The 18,089-nt window shown below is 42.5% G+C and overlaps 1 protein-coding gene across 3 annotated transcripts in view; it reads right to left on the bottom strand.

The window, feature by feature from the left end:
• The window catches only part of LOC106600760 (potassium voltage-gated channel subfamily C member 1), an 88,510-nt gene that overhangs the window by 9,754 nt on the left and 60,667 nt on the right, over window positions 1-18,089 (bottom strand). The window lies entirely within an intron of this gene.

The following is an 18,089-nucleotide window of genomic DNA, read 5'->3' as shown; positions in this document are numbered from 1 at the left end:
CAACTTGTGTCGGTCTGTTTGACATTTTTAGAGAACAGATGTCAATACCCTGGAGAATGACCAGGTAGAGCAAAATAGATCAAGGTTTGACACAAGCTCAAGCTGTTGTTGCATCTGCCAAAATCTCACAACACCCCTTCAAGGGTGAGCCAGAAATCCAATACCACATTTTAAGAATGAGCCAAAATCTAACACCATCCCTTTAAGAGTGAGCGAAAAGTCGCATTACCCTGCTCGGACGTTGCATGCATCAACCAATGGTTGCATGCCACATCGTTGACTGCGCTGTCAGCAACGTCTGAGCAGGGGAACATGACCGTTATCTAACACCAATGACTTTTTTTTTCATCGTTACTGATAGAGAATGTGGCCCTGGGTTAGGAATGAATGAGGGTGGAAAGGCAGTCACATCACATGTCATCAAACATAAACCTGGGATCCAATTCAATCAACCACAGATAAAGGTAAACCACACTGTGGTTTACGCCGTGTACAAGGTCTCACAGACATTGTCATTGGATATTTTGATTTTGTAAAACCACATCTACCCTTAAAATACAGCATCAACATTCTGAATAAAACCTGCAGCCATGCTGGAAAAAACTGCATACATTTCAAGCTGGTTCATGCTAGTCAAGTTGGTCTGACCAGCGTGGTCTAGCTGGTCTGACCAGCATGTTCTGGTTCTGCTGGCCGACCAGTATGATCTAGCTGGTGTCTGACCAGCATGGTCTAGCTGGTTATCCTGGCAGACCAGCCTTCGTTGTGTTTCCGTTGTGTTTTCGCTGATGACCAGCCTTCGTTGTGTTTTTGCTGGTGACCAGCATCAGCTAAATAAAAACCAGCATCAAGTCACATTATGCTGACTTACAAAGTGAAGTTTAATTCCTATTGGAATCTAACCAGAGAGGATTCCACACAGTCTGCATTCAGAATGACTGCCATGGTTTAGAAGATGAGGGGGGAGGGGTCGTTCAAAACGGCGATGCAGTTGTCAAGTCAACACATCCGTCAGTGCTGCTGTGAACCGCATCACAAGAGACATCCCAAACGGGAGATGTATATATAAAAGAAATGATATCATTAATGCAATTTCAATGTCGTTTGAGTTGCTTAGTGAACCACTAAATTAGCTTGAGAGGATTTTACTGCAACACTGCTCACTGAAACCATGTTGCTTGACATAGGCGTTTCAAAGAGCTGTCAGTCAAAGCGAGCTCATGAATATCAGCTCCCCACCCACTCATCTTGTCTTTTCAAACTTCCTGGTACAGTAGTTAGCCATGAGTAAAGGTACTTTTCAGAATGACTGTTGGGTGCCATGTAGAACCCTTTGATTTGTCTCTGTAGGGGAAACCTTTTGAGTTCCATTTAGAACCCTCTCATGAAGAACCCTCTAGTTCCAGGTAGAACCAATGACAGGTTCTACAGTTATACTTATAGGATACTTCAGATGTGCCTGAAGTATCCTATAAGTATAAGTTCCCTGCTACTGAGTTGCAGTAAAATACAGTGGGCCATACTTATGAACATAAGCAAGCATTTAAAGTTAAATGGGTTCTCATGCACAAAATGTGTATCAGCCAATAAAAAAGGGTTGATTTACTTGTATGTGACGCTAAATTGTAGCTGGTCTCATCAGATAACATGGCACACGTTAGCCCTATGCTAACCTCAACAAATGGTACTGATTACGTCCTGGCACAACTTCTTCATCAGCCTATGAAAGAGCTTAGACTTTATATCGACCAACCAATGTCATGTCTTAAAATAGGTCAACCCTGGCCACTAGAGGGATATTTTAAACCTACAAATTCAAGATTCACTACTGTAACAAAATGTTGTGTGCCAATATTGCACTGATGCATCTTTGATTAGGCTACTAGCTACAACTAACACCCCACGTTGTTGTTTACGAGTTTCACACACATCCATGTGCTTTCACGGGCGGAAATATAAATGAGGTCCTTACAACAACATAAACCTGTTCACTGCCGGTCCTTGATGTTCGATTCAAAACGCATGTTATGAAGTGGATGATTCTAATAATGCGTAGCCTATAAAACGTTGTAGCCCTACATTTAGGTGTACACGACCATGTAATATAGCCGATGCAATATGATTTGTATGTGTTTGTGTGCAAGGCTGAAGAAAGAGGTAGCTCCATATTAAATTCCTTCATAATCTTCATTTTAAAGCTGTTGGCTGTAGGCGTCCCTTTTCAACACAATAACACTTGGGCAGGAGCTCACCAGAACAGAGTATCGGCACCACAAATGTTCTACTGCACCCCTTATAAAATATTAGCTCAAAAGTATTGTACAGTACCTGCACTTAAATATAAACATTACCGGCACCCAAAATGTGTACCGGCACCTATTTTAGTCCAATTCAAGCACTGCACACTAACACAATACATGTAAATCAACATTTCAAAGGGGGGGAAACTCATGTGAGATTCAAACCCTTGCCACAATCTGCGACAATTACGTGGACTAGGCACTTTACACAGAGAGCAATTTGACCAGTCAGTCAAAAACACACGATAGTTGCTTTGATGATCAGAACATGCTGTTGGACTTAGTTATGTCAAGGACACTCCCAACTACTTTGACAATTTGAATTGTCTGACGCACCTGTGCCAGGATATAATCAGTACCACCTGTTGAAGTTCGCATAGGGTTAACTTGTACCATGTTATCTGATGGGACCAGCTACAATTTAGCATTTGGTCACATGCAAGTAAATCAACGCTTTTCATTGGCTGATACGCATTTTGTGCATGAGAACCCATTTAACTATCTATTATTGCTTTTTTACAGTTGATTTAAGGTGTTATTGTATTTTAAATGACTTGTTGTTTACCTTACTTTCACTGCACATTGAAATGGATGTGGGGGCAACGTGCTGGTGGGGAAAATTAGCATATTTGGGGGGGGCATGGTCTAAAATATGTTGTATTTCTGCCAATTGTCAGTGGAAGTATTGTACCAGTTTAAGAGGTTTTATCGTTATGTCGATGAAGGTTGAGGAGGTAGAACTATCGCACAGTGCAGTGTGCTGCTCAATGAGTGCAGACATTGACAACCGGTACAATCATCTAAGTGTAATGTGTGGTGTCTGGGAGTCGGAATGGCGGCGAGTAGTGCAGACGAAATGGAGAAAAAGTTTGATGAAGCAACAGCTGTGCTGGAATGCGAACAAATATGGGTGTCAGTCCCGATGGTATGGAGCGGGAGGATGAGGGTCAAGGACTGAAATGATCTGCAGTGGAAAGACATAGGAAGAAGAGAGATCATGATACTGAAAGCAGTGGAGCGTTGAGTAAAGAAAGCATAAAGAGTGCCGAGGTAGGAAGCAAAAGTAATAATGTGTCAGAGTGGAAAGACCACAGGGCCTCATTCACACCCTATCTGACTAACTAATGCCGTAGAGAAAGATGTAGGTCAAATTAGCTTGGTTCATTGGAAATAGTAGACTGTTAATATTGTGTGGTAGACAGGCTCAGCAAGACAAGATTCTGAAAATGGAAAAGCTTAATGGGAAGAAGATTAAAAGCCATGTCCCTGGTGATTATGCTATATTGAGGGGAGTCATCACTGTGGTCCTGATATCTATGTCCACAGATAATATTAAAGAACATGTGAAGGGAGGAAGAGTGATTGAGGCCAAAAGGTTGATCAGTAGGAAAGAGGGTCAAAGAAGTGAAGCCTATCAGTGCTGCTCAGGTTTGAGAAGGTTATGCCTGGGAAAGTACAGAGAGGATTCCTTAGTTTCAATGTCAGAGAATTTGTCCCATCAATTTGTCCCATCCCCGTTGCAGTGTTTTAAATGTCAAAGAATGGGATATGTAGCTGTTCAATGTAAAGGAAGGAAAAGATGTGTCAAGTGTGGAGGGGAACATGATTCCGGTGAATGTGTGAGCAATGTGAAGGTTAAGTGTTGTAATTGTGTAGGGGAGAACACAGTGTAGCAGTCGGTGGATGTCAGGTGCAGAGAGGCCAGAGAAGCTCAGAAATACACAACTAGTCATGATGTATCGTATGCAGAGGCTGTAAGACAGATTGGTGGAGTTACAGTGTGGAACGATGGCGCTTCCGTGGCTGCTCCTAAGTGGACCTAACGTCTGGGCTGGTGTTTCTGCTGGTCCTGGCATGGTTTCGAGGCATGTTCAGAAGTCTTGCGCTCATGAATTTGCAGTGTCAATGGACACTTTGATAATGAATGCAGTTGACTTCATAGCTTTTATTGGTAAGGTTATCAATATGACTCTGGTTGTGGGAAGTAGAAATGCCAGGTTGAAGGTTATTGTGGAGACAGCAAAAGAGATATTGGGGGATAACAGATGTTACTGGTGAAATGGTTGTTGGCATGCTGAACAATCCTAAGGGTGGAGTGTTTCAGTATTAAATAGGTAAAGTTTAATGGGGTAGGGGGGTTGGGGAGGGGTTTTGGGAGAGGGTGTGGTAGAAGTTAGTAGGAATTTATCTGGTTTTTATTTTCATGGTAGTACAGAATAGGACAGATCATGATTGATTCCAGCACAGTAGGTAACGGCATGCCCTTAAACGTTTGTTTGTGGACCGCCATGATATCATAGAAGATGAAGGTTGAGCGCCTCATTTGTCCGGTCCCAGTTCTACATCTTTTTAAGAGCTTGTGACAATCAAGAGCTGTGCTGTTAAGAGGTTACTGTGCATTTCCCAGTAACTTAATGGCACTTTCATCAGGAAGTTAATGTTTAATTTTCCTTAACTTACTGTCAGCTTGCTGCAAGCAGTTATTGTAAAATTCACAGTAACTTACTGTGGCTGATCTCTGTCACGCTCACTGACCTGAAGGTGTGGCAGGAAGGTCAGTTTGCTATCAACCAAGAGGTTGAGGCGAGGTGAGGCTGGTTCCCAAGTGTGCACACCACAAAGAATGCTGAGTAGTTGTCACCTAATGTTATACGCCATCTTGGAATCAGAAAGGTTCAGGGAAGGTACAGTGAGCTACTGGCTGCAAGTAAGTTTCTGTGCACTTTACTGGCTGCCAGTTAAGGTGCCAGTACGTTACTGGCAGTTAGTTGTCAGTGAGTTACCAATTAGGTAACGCAGAATTCAAAGCAACTTCGAGCCAATTCATTTCCATTAAGTTACTGTGAAATGTAGTCATGTTACGTTTGGTAACGGAGCTCCGAGGCATGAGTCGAAATTGCTAAGCAGCTAACTTCGAAGCAGTGTGCCGATGCGTGCATCATTTTATCAGTAGTACGTCATCAGTGATGTCCGAGGCTTCGTTTGATTCCGTGCTTTTTCAAACCGTGTGTTTCAAAATGCGAGATCCCACTGATTTCGTCGAGGTTCCGGTGCTTTCTTTGATTCCAAGCTGCTTTCAAACATCGACCTCTACTGGACACTGTACTTACAGATATAGTAATGATTTTGTACAAATATCTTAATCTGACCAGTAATTTATCAAGTAGATTAGGGAACAATTCAGGGACGCAAGGGTACGTGGTCGAATCTTGTTGAAGGCACACTATTTAGAAAATTGTTTTATGTGAAACCACACTTTCTACACTGTTGTTCAAATAATTAGTTTTATTTGGTATAGTATAAGCTTCTGTCTTCAGCATCCTAAATAATGTCATAGATTCAGATTATGAAAAATAGTCAACTTGAAGGTAAAAAAGGGAAGCATAATGACAGATGTGAACCTGGTGTTCCAACTGACTATAGGGGTTTTGATGAAAACAGTGGAGAAAGAAATACTTTATATGATAATCATACGCTGCTATTTATTGCTGACCAGGAGATGCAACTAATGTACATTGTGAACAGATAATGAAGCTCTGAGTAATTAAGTGTTTTTCAGCACAATTTGGTGAAAGCGTCAAATCCTTCAGAGAGCCTCGGTTTGTCATCACTACTGAAATGCACAGTAACCTCTTTTTTATTTTATACCTTTATTTAACTAGGCAAGTCAGTTAAGAACAAATTCTTATTTACAATGACAGCCTAGGAATAGTGGGTTAACTGCCTTGTTCAGGGGCAGAAGGACAGATCTTTACCTTGTCAGCTCGGGGATTCGATCTTGCAACCTTTTAGTTACTGGTCTAACGCTCTAACCACAATGCTACCTGCCGCTACCTCTTAACAGTGCAGGTCTTTATTGTCACATGCTCTTACAAAGATTGCAGAAGTGACAGTGTTAAAAGAGGTGCTCAACCTTTGACAACATACCCACATCACCCCCTTAAACTGGTACAACATTTCAACTGACGGTTGGCACAAACACATCCCCCCACCTACATTTCAAAGTGCAGTGATTGTACCTTATATTCAAAATATTGGGTAGAAAATGTACCATTATACTAGATTATCCATACCTGTACCCTAAAAGGAACGGACCAGTACCATGTGAGTTCCTATGTGTATCTCTAAAGGTATCTTACCTTTGACCTTTTTGTATTCCAGGGAACAAGACTGTACTCTAATAACTGTACCCTCATTTTGAGAGTGTGTGCATATATGTTCTTGGTAATAAAGATGTTCCTGGTGGCACTGCTTCCGCCCAAAATCTTGCAAGTTCAAATCCCCAAAGTATTTATGCACACTTTACATCAAGTGGCCCTGAGCACTGTATTTTTTCCATTGGTGTTGTCAGATAATCTGACAATTATTTACTTGGTTCTTAGCAACTTTTAGAGCAGAAATGTATTCTTGCCTTTAAATCTGTGGCCGATCCCTGTCATGCCCACAGACCTGGTGGGCTTAGCAGGTCATTCAGGACATTAACTTCTTAGGGATAGCCCCCTTTTTTTCACCTAAATGACATACCCAAATCTAACTGCCTATAGCTCAGGCCCTGAAGCAAGGATATGCATATTCTTGGTTCCATTTGAAAGGAAACACTTTCAAGTTTGTGGAAATGTGAATTGAATGTAGGAGAATACAACACAATAGATCTGGTAGAAGAAATTACAAAGAAAAAAACCAACCGTTTTTTTTCTACCACCATCTTTGAAATGCAAGAGAAAGGTCCCAGTTCCAGCCATCACTCCGGTTGTAATTCCGATGGTGTCCACAAGATGGCAGCAGTGTATGTGCAGTGTATGTTCAGATGGATAACTTTAAGTATGAGCGAGCTACAGGACATTTAGTGTGAAGTCACCTAGGTACATCTCGGCAAATCGTGAAAGAGACATTTGCAATCATATTACATTTTTCTGCAAGAATATTGTCAAATCTGTATACTTGGACTTTGATTTAGCTTTCCAGTATTAGTAGCCATTTTATAAGTTCAACATTTGCAAAACAATCAGTTTTCATAACTTCATAACTCTGTATGTTCTTATCATTTTTGTTCAAAAGGAAAAGGCATGCTGTCGCAAAAGGTTAGCACCTACATTTTGCAACAGACATAGGGTTTCCGGATACTCCCGTAAAGCCCAGCTCATTGGCTATCTAGCTAGCTTTATTTGACAAAGATACAGTCATTCAAGTGAAGACCGCCTGCACCATCGACGTGCCATGAAGACGTCGCTCTCTGACCAAATATGGTGTCCTATAGGATATACTACACACCTAACAATATAGTGAAGTCCTGTTACGTTCTAGGATCTCTGAGGAATACATACGAACGTGATTTGATTCGTTGAAACAACGTTTAGGGTAAGATTTTCACAGATTCCTTTCTTTGCAAATTGAACGAGTGGAAATACAAAATTGATCGTGCATGCTATATGGACCTTTTTAGGATATGAAAAATTTTATCTAACAAAACGACACTTCACGTTATCTCTGGGACCCTTTGGATGATAAATCAGAGCAAGATTTCAGAATGTAAGTACACATTTCACCTTCAGAGGTGAATTAATCAAACCTATCGCGGTGAAAAAAGTGTTTTGTTGTTAGGAGTTCTCCTCAAACAATAGCATGGCATTTTATTCGCAGTAATAGCTACTGTAAATTGGACAGTGCAGTTATATTAACAAGAATTTAAGCTTTCAGCCTATATAAGACACTTACATGTACCGACATTTGTTGTTTCTCTGTGGCCAATCTCTGTCATGCCCACAGACCTAGTGGGATAAGCAGGTTATTCATGTCATTAACAACCAACAGGTTGTGAGTTCAAACCCCCAGTTGGGTATAGTCTCAAGTAACAACATTCAGCAGCATTCTGTCCTTTTACAGCAATAACAACTTAATTTCTTACCAGCAGACACAACAGCCTTGGTTTCTCTAATGACTGCCTCGCCTGGTTGACCAACTACTTCTCAGACCGAGTTCAGTGTGTCAAATCGGAGGGCCTGTTGTCCGGACCTCTGGCAGTCTCTATGGGGGTGCCACAGGGCTCAATCCTTGGGCCGACTCTTTTCTCTGTATACATCAATGATGTCGCTCTTGCTGCTGGTGATTCTCTGAGCCACCTCTACGCAGACGACACCATTCTGTATACTTCTGGCCCTTCTTTGGACACTGTGTTAACAAACCTCCAGACGAGCCTCAATGCCATACAACACTCCTTCCGTGGCCTCCAACTGCTCTTAAATGCAAGTAAAACTAAATGCATGCTCTTCAACCGATCGCAGCCCGCACCCGCCCCGACCGTCTAGCATCACTACTCTGGACGGTTCTGACTTAGAATATGTGGACAACTACAAATACCTAGGTGTCTGGTTAGACTGTAAACTCTCCTTCCAGACTCACATTAAGCATCTCCAATCGAAAATGAAATCTAGAATCGTCTTCCTATTTCGCAACAAAGCATCCTTCATTCATGCTGCCAAACATACCCTCGTAAAACTGACTATCCTACCGATCCTTGACTTCGGCGATGTCATTTACAAAATAGCCTCCATCACTCTACTCAGCAAACTGGATGTAGTCTATCACAGTGCCATCCGTTTTATCACCAAAGCACAATATACTACCCACCACTGCAACCTGTATGCTCTCGTTGGCTGGCCCTCGCTTCATATTCGTCGCCAAACCCATCAGGTCATCTATAAGTCTTTGCTAGGTAAATCCCTGCCTTATCTCAGCTCACTGGTCACCATAGCAGCACCCACCCGTAGCACACGCTCCAGCAGGTATATTTCACTGGCCATCCCCAAAGCCAACTCCTCGTTTGGCCGCCTTTCCTTACAGTTCTCTGCTGCCAGTGACTGGAACGAATTGCAAAAATCACTGAAGCTGGACACTCATATCTCCCTCTAACTTTAAGCATCAGCTGTCAGAGCAGCTTACCAATCATTGCACCTGTACACAGCCCATCTGTAAATAGTCCACCCAACTACCTCATCCCCATATTGTTATTTTTTTCTTTTTTTTCCTCCTTTGCACCCCAGTATCTCCACTTGCACATTCATCTTCTGCTCATCTATCACTCCAGTGTTAATGCTAAATTGTAATTATTTCGCCACTATGGCCTATTTATTGCCTTACCTCCCTAATCTTACTACATTTGCAGACACTGTATATAGGTTTTTCTATTGTGTTATTGACTGTACGTTTGTTTATCCCATGTGTAACTCTGTGTTGTTTGTGTCGCACTGCTTTGCTTTATCTTGGCCAGGTTGCAGTTGTAAATGAGAACTTGTTCTCAACTGGCCTACCTAGTTAAATAACGGTGAAAAAAAAATAATAATAATTGGTCTGAAAAACTTGAGTAACTTGTTGTTGTTTACCTTACTTTTACTGCAACCAGTAGCCTGTAGTGTACCGTAAAATGACAGGAACTTAACAGTGCATTTTATAGCATAAACGGAAAACATGGTGGTTCTTCACAACCACCACAACAGTAGTGAACCCTTCCTGATATGCAGTGTTACACACATCACCCCTGACAAAGAACCCCTGAAGAACCTTTTTCTTTGTGTGTATGCTGCTCCAGCTGGTCTCCGAAACCACACCCATCATTATCATATTTCCCAGCATGCTCTATTGCCGTTTTAGAATTGTTTGTTTCAATATCTATGTTTTTGCATAGAAAGTGAGTGAGTGAGTGAGTGAGTGAGTGAGTGAGTGAATGGTCCAATTATTGGATATCACTATTCAGTCTGGATTCCAATAGGAATTAGAAATTCCTTTTCAAGCCAGCATAATGTGACTTGATGCTGGTTTTGCGGGTGACCAGCTTATGTTGGTCATCAGTGTTAAAAACACAGCGAAGTCTGGTCGCCGGCAAAAACCGAACGAAGGAAAGGGAGATACCTAGTCAGCTGTACAACTGAATGCATTCAACTGAAATGTGTCTTCTGCATCAGAGAGGTGCAGGGGGCTGCCATAATCGACATCCACGTCTTCGGCGCCTGGGGAACAGTGCCTTGCTCAGGGGCAGAACGACAGATTTTTACCTTGTCAGCTCGGGCTGGTCACTGGCGAAAACACAACGAAGGCTGGTCACCGGAGAAAACACAACGAAGGCTGGTCACCAGAGAAAACACAACGAAGGCTGGTCACCAGAGAAAACACAACGAAGGCTGGTCACCAGAGAAAACACAACGAAGGCTGGTCACCAGAGAAAACACAACGAAGGCTGGTCACCAGAGAAAACACAACGAAGGCTGGTCACCAGAGAAAACACAACGAAGGCTGGTCACCAGAGAAAACACAACGAAGGCTGGTCACCAGAGAAAACACAATGTAGGCTGGTCACCAGAGAAAACACAACGAAGGCTGGTCACCAGAGAAAACACAACGAAGGCTGGTCACCAGAGAAAACACAACGAAGGCTGGTCACCAGAGAAAACACAACGAAGGCTGGTCACCAGAGAAAACACAACGTAGGCTGGTCACCAGAGAAAACACAACGAAGGCTGGTCACCAGAGAAAACACAACGAAGGCTGGTCACCAGAGAAAACACAACGAAGGCTGGCCTATGCTGGGGGGTTTTTCAGCAGGTAGTGCGGTTTCTTTCAATATCTGTAGTTGATTAAATGTGGGCCATAGTCGCTAACAGCATGGGGAGAGGTTGTAGACTCCCATCCCTCTCCTCACAGTAACACAAACCAACAAACAAAATGAGAGAAAAAACATGGGTCATCACAAACAATACAAAATCTGAAAAGAACACAAAACAAAATAATACAACACTGAATTACTATCACAACTACCAAGTGTTAATAATATTACTGCACTTCCATCCTCTTCAGAAAACAGATCATTTGTGCCCCTGTCTGGAATTTAGAACTTAGAACACCACACCGAGGGGCAGGTTTGGGGTTGGGGAGCACTGGGCTAATGTTGTTGCAGCCAGATTAGTTAGTAAATCAGTTTGACGCCAGGCTCTTACATTAATGCATAGCCTATAGGAGCCACTCAGTCATGGGCTGGTGCTGTGAACAGGAGGCATGCTGGGTAATACTGCCCGGGTAGCACAGCTATGCGACAGATCTGGGTCATCGTGTTCCTCACAACCTGACCACTCCTCTTTGGCCGAGTGGGTGTGATGAGAGAGAGTGTGTGTGTGTGTGTTCATTTGCATGTGTGTTAATGGTTTGTGTGCCCGTTTGAGGGTACAGTAATTTCCAGGATTCTGTACTCAAACATACTGTTAACGTGTCAAATTAATAATGTGTAAATATATGTGCATGTGTCTACTCTCTAATTACAATATATTTACGCATTAGCATGAATTACCGTTTTCATATCTTTACATATGCATCTGACTAGCATCACTTTAGCTGTAGGGTACAGTACACACATGATTATTATTCAAAGGTACATGGCTGTGTTGGATAACCTCCTGCTTTGGTCTTTCTCTATTCAAACACTCGTGTTTGCGACGTCGACCCTTGTAACAGCCCTCATCAATCCCAGCCCTGCAGCTCTTAGTTGATTAGGAAGAGTGAGTGTGCGCGCAGGGTTCCACTCCTCCAAACCGGTTGGCCTATCGTGTCCTACAGTGATGACATGTTTGTTTTTTTAGGCTTTAACGAAGCCTCGCTTAGCTCAGCTCACTGAGACCAGGACAGGACCGGGATAGGGACGAAGGCCCTGCTCAGGAGAGGTTGAGGTGGGAAAGAACAACGTGGTAAACATGAGTAAACACTGGTAGCCTTTGGTAACGGCTGGTAACCGTTGGACGGATTCCAGCCATACCCAGCGTAATGATTTATTTGTGGAATTGTAATGTCATAATACAGGGCCGGGAGGTTTTCCTTGGTCAGGTCACAGGGTTGGGGAAAACTCTGGGCCATCGTTTTATAACTCTGAACTACATTTACATTTATGTCATTTAGCAGACGCTCTTATCCAGAGCGACTTACAAATTGGTGCATTCACCTTATGATATCCAGTGGAACAACCACTTTACAATAGTACATCTATATATTTTTTTTGGGGGGGGGTTAGAAGGATTACTTTATCCTATCCCTAGGTATTCCTTAAAGAGGTGGGGTTTCAGGTGTCTCCGGAAGGACTAGAGCCTTGGGTTTTTCTTGGTCGGATCAGGTGGTCTGGACAAAACTCCTGGACCTATATAATGTCTTAGAACTAGGCTATGTGTAAATACAATGGATAGATAGGCGAATATGTGGTTGGTAGTGACAATTTGATCGGCCAATAGTCATTAGCCATACTGTTCATCTAACGTTACCCAGATCACCTCCTTCACAGCACCCAGCACACCATGCAACATGCACCTTACAACTAGGGGGTGACAGAGAGAAAGAGACAGAGAGAGATAGAGGTAAAAGTACAAGCAAAAATGGTTCATTAAATTATCGCAAAAAAAAATGTCAAACCATAAATATCAACAAAGAGAGCAAAATAATATAATAATAATTATAATAATAATACATTTGCCAATTAACGGTACAAATATGATCTCTTTTTCACTTTATCGGGAACTCCTATTGCTTGATTAGCACTCCGGAGAACTTAACTCTGTTTCATAGCTTAATTCTTGACACAAAGGCATACTGTACTACCACACACACACTCACTCACACACACACACACACACACGCCATAAAACAAGATGAATTGAAGCTGGCCTGCGATCTATAGTTTGGCCAAGAAGTTGTGAGGTCACACAATATCCAATGCCGAAGCTTTCTTGCTGGGAAACATGCATTGTGCTTCACTATCAAAGATGATCAATGCTATTCGATCTCAGACTATAAAAACTACTTTTAGATTTGTAAAAGCTAATGGACGTAATTGTACTCCATTCTTGCATTAAATCCTTACATATATCAGGTTGAACACATTCACGCCACTCTACAGGACTTCACGGCAAAGCCTGGTTGTTTAATGCAGCAGAATGCAGCACTGTTCTTGCCAAAGCCGTGACATACCAGCTTGTTCCTCCTGTACCCTTTTCACACTACCGAGCCAAACAGAGCCGAGCCAAACCAAGCTGTACTGCGCTGGCCTGGTTAGTGGTTACAGTTGCTGGAACTCTGCTGGAATAGACAATGTGAAAAGAAGCTTTGTGAGCCAGCGCAGTATGGTTCAGTATGGTTCGGGTCGGCTTGATAGTGTGAAGATAGTATTACAGAGGAGGAGGGCAGGAAGCTAGTCGGTTGTACGTACCTCAGGTCAAACTTTAGTTATGCTACGCAGGTGCAATGACTGGGGATGTCCTGGGGATGGGATGGAACGGAACATGGAAGTTAGTCTGAGAGGGGGAGGGGTTGAGGGAAACAAGGGGGTACAAGGGGGCAAATATTTCCCCCAGTGCAAATCCACATGCAGATAAGGTTTCCAATATCAGAGTTGTTATATACTTTGTTATGGCAGCCATTTTGTAGTACATCTAGTGTTTGGATCGCTGGTAGTGGATGTAAATAAATATGCACGCTCAGGTAGTTGATGTCAGATACTGTATAGGCTATATACTCCAGTATTGTGTAGTAGATACCTATGTAGCAATAGAGTTCAATAATGTGTGTGCTGTAGTATCACTGAAGTACAACTGTGGTATCACTGTAGTAGTATTACTGTAGTATTACTGTGGTACAGTATCACTGTAGTATTAGTGTAGTATCACTGTAATATCTATCACTGTAGTATTAAATAAATGCATATACTGTACATTGTTTTAAACTGCTAAAGTATAGTACATTTTCTTTTAATAGGTTTAAATATCTTAACTTGCATAAATGTTTCTTATTACTTTCCCACTTGTTTGTATTATATACAAAGTATTATATATTTGCATTGGCTGATTATTGTTATGTCACATTACGAAGCAACATGTAGATTTGTAATCACCCGAGGCAATATTTGAAACACATTTTTCACATTTATGGATGTATGACAGACAACACAATTGGCACAGTAACCATACATACAGTAGACAATCTGTATGTATTAGACATAGCATGACAAACTGAACCACGTTTTAACACACAAACACCTTATCCCCAAAGAACATTTGAGTTGATTCATAGGAGGCCACGCCGAGGCCTAGACGGCCAGCTCTCTGCTATGTCACATGGACACCATACATGAACACACATGCAGAACACACATTACTTACGATGGGGAGAGGGAGAGGGGCATGAATAAACCTACTACATCTCCTCCTGATTGAAGAATCTAATCCAACTGTTCTTTTCCTAATGCATATTCAATGTACCTTGATAGTGGCCCATGATGGAGAGAAAGACAGAGATGAGAGAACGAGAGAGAGTGAGAGAGAGAGCGAGAGAATAGGGGTGGAAAAGAAAGAGGGAGAGAGACAAATGAGGGAGGGCAGAAAAGAGAGATTGTGGGAGAAAGAGAGAGAAAGGGGGAGGGTGGAAGAGAGCGAGAAAGAGAGGGGGGGGGCAGGACAGACAGAGAAAGAGAGATATTCTATGAGGTGAAAAGGGTTAGTTTAGTATTATGGTAATATTGGGACATAATCTAAGAAACAGGAAACAGTTTGTACTGACACTGCTACAATGAACATAACCCATAGATGTATGTTACACATATATGTTCTGTATATACAGAGGATAACCAGAGTATATACAGTAGAAATGATTCCATGTTGGCGTCAATGACCGAGATAGGACAATAAATAACACACACACATACACACACACACACACAAGCATGCTCAGACCCACACCCTCCAGGACTCTATGTCACAACCAGTAAATCTCAGTCTATTTGTTGACATAATCCGGACTCTATGTCACTGTCACATGCAGTATATCCCAGTCTATTTGTTGACATAATGCGGACTCTATTTCACTGTCACATGCAGTATATCCCAGTCTATTTGTTGACATAATGCGGACTCTATGTCACCGTCACATGCAGTATATCCCAGTCTATTTGTTGACATAATGCGGACTCTATGTCACCGTCACATGCAGTATATCCCAGTCTATTTGTTGACATAATATATAATCGTGCCTGCCTGATTCTGCAGACAGTATTTTCACCTGCTGATTCTAAAATACATCCTATTGGTTTAGATCGAGGGGGGTTGGGCGCGTATTGTCATGTACAGCATTGGATTGATTTTTTATATTAGCAGTTGTTCAACGGTCAAAATTATCAATATAAGTGCAATATTATCTTTGTCTTTAATCTGCAGTTTTACCATCACTGCATCACATACCCAGGTATATAGACCTACAGGGATCCAGAGGCAGAACTCAGGCAAAGTGTTCTGGTCTGCCGCCAATAGTCAAAGTCCATTCTAAAAGGCCATTGATTATCAAGACAGCCTGGTTTGAATAACAAAATGGGTGCCATGAGATTGCTAATTAAAAGTGTGTGTGTGTGTGGGGGGGGCAGATAGAAGGGGGAAAGGGAGGGGATAGAGAGAAGGGGAACAAAGTGTCAAAGAGAGAAATAGAGAGAGAGAGAGAGAGAGAGAACACCATTGTGGAACGGCATCTCCTTCCGTCCAGCAATGATTCCGAGTGCAGCATAGAGAGAGCAGCAGCCTAATGGCGGTGGTGCTTTGTGTCTACGGGGGAAAATCAATTGTAGAAGAGATCAACTGGAACAGCGCACATGAGAGAGATTAATTGTACGGACCCCAGATTCTAAACGAACCCACTCCAGTCACATATGGCACCCTATTCCCTATATAGTGCACTACTTTTGACCAGTGCACATAGAGGGTAGTTATCTTCATAGGGAATAGGGTGCCATTTGGGAAGCAACCCTGGACTACTCCAGTGTTTTAAAAGCAGAGCCTGACAGGCTGTAAGTGCCACTCAAGCTGCTCTCAGTGTAAGAGCCCCAGGGGAACACTTTGGTCCTAGATCAGCTCTTACAGGACAAAGGCACTCTGCTCCACTAGGAGTCCTTAGGGAGGGGATTCACCCTGGTCCTGGATCAGTCTGTCTAGGGTTAATAGGGATAGAGGCCACTTCTGGATTTGATGAGGTCTTTCGACAAATAATACATTAGAATTAATAGTACATGAGAATAAAAAGCAAAATACTAAAATGATAAACAAAGAACAAAGAAAAATTATAATAATACAACGTGAACTCAGTGCATCGTGGGAGCATGGTTTGATGACTACATGTAGTATTATCTGATTGGATTACTTACAACACATAGTACAACACATTTACACATTATTAAAGTGAAAGAATTATGCAATCATTCATTTTAATAATCTAACCCAGAATGCTTTGCACAAAAGTCCCAGAATGCTCTCTTCCACTGTTTCCTTGGCAACAGTGGGAAATAAGGAGAAAAGCGAGAGAGAGAGAGAGAGAGAGAGAGAGAGGAAAAGAAGAGGAGCGGTAAAGATATAGAAGGAAAGGTGAAAAAAGATATATATTCCACAGTACATTACAGACAAGAAAATAATAGCCACCAATAAACAAATTATACACACATCACATGTACATAAAACACAACACAATATCCACACACACCCTCAAACACACCAATTACACTATTACACTATACAATATTTATCAGAGGAAAGTATTACAGAGTCAGGGAGAGAAAGGCTGCTTCCCAATATGTCCTTTCTCCTGAAGTGTACGCTTGTGCTTTCCCCCAGCGCATTTGAAAAGCATTGGACTTGTGTAACCATTGGATTTGCTCTGGACAGAGTTTCCACCATATGTTTTAGGCATACCAATCTTTTTCTTTTAAATCCATGAGGGTAGTGAACAAGTGCACACTTCGGGAGTAAGGACAGATATTGGGACGCAGGGAACAGACGTAAGGAGCCCAACCCTCCAAGCTTTAACCTTTCCTGACCTCTGCACTTTAGCATTTGTCAACAGAGGTCAAAGCTGCACGCGTCATAAAATAAACCACATAAAATAAAGCCATAAACCAGCAGAACCACTCTGGGCACAGAAACAATGGAGAAGCGCCAGAAGGAGGAAGAAGGGGAAGAAGGGGAGGTTTAAAGCACAATATCCCACTTTAAAAGCGGAAGGCCGGCAGCCATTTTGGGGCGCCTTTGGAGGACGGCTTTTTTCGCTTTTAGAGTGTGGAGGAAGCTTCTATTATTATTATTATTATTACAGGGCTGTCAGGGGCTGTGGCTCAACACACTCTGTCATCACTAACACCAGTCAGCTAGTCACCACAGACCGTACGGCTACTACCGTCACTTACCTGGCGCTGTCTGACGGTTGGTCCGTCAGTCGGTCTGTCGGTCCGTCCGTCCGCCAGTCTCTGTCTGTAAGTCTGTCTGCTTGTAAATCAGTCTGTCTGCTTGTAAATCAGTCTGTCTGCTTGTAAATCAGTCTGTCTGCTTGTAAATCAGTCTGTAAGTCTGTCTACTTGTAAATCAGTCTGTCTGCCAGTCTGTCTGTCTGCCAGTCTGCCAGTCTGTCTGCCAGTCTGCCAGTCTGTCTGTCAGTCAGTCTGCCAGTCTGTCAGTCTGTCAGTCTGTCAGTCTGTCAGTCTGTCAGTCTGTCAGTCTGTCTGCGTGTAACACTACGTGTGTGGAGGGGTGCCCAGTGCCGGTAAGCCTTTCAGTCCCAAAGTGTGTACAGTATCTAGACTAGACCTCTACGTTTTGATCTAGCCTGGCCTTAGTGCTCTCCCACTAAAGGACTGAAGCACACCTTAAAAGCACTAGACTCGTGAACAGTGTTTCAGCACAGCCAAATGCATCCCCCACTCCAGCCACTGGCATTCATACATCTACTGCTGTATTGACT

The sequence above is a fragment of the Salmo salar genome, chromosome ssa03 (genome assembly GCF_905237065.1).
Source record: "Salmo salar chromosome ssa03, Ssal_v3.1, whole genome shotgun sequence".
In the NCBI taxonomy this organism is placed as follows: Eukaryota; Metazoa; Chordata; class Actinopteri; order Salmoniformes; family Salmonidae; genus Salmo; species Salmo salar.
Note: the sequence above shows the minus strand (reverse complement) of the source record. Positions and strands in the feature narration are given on the sequence as shown.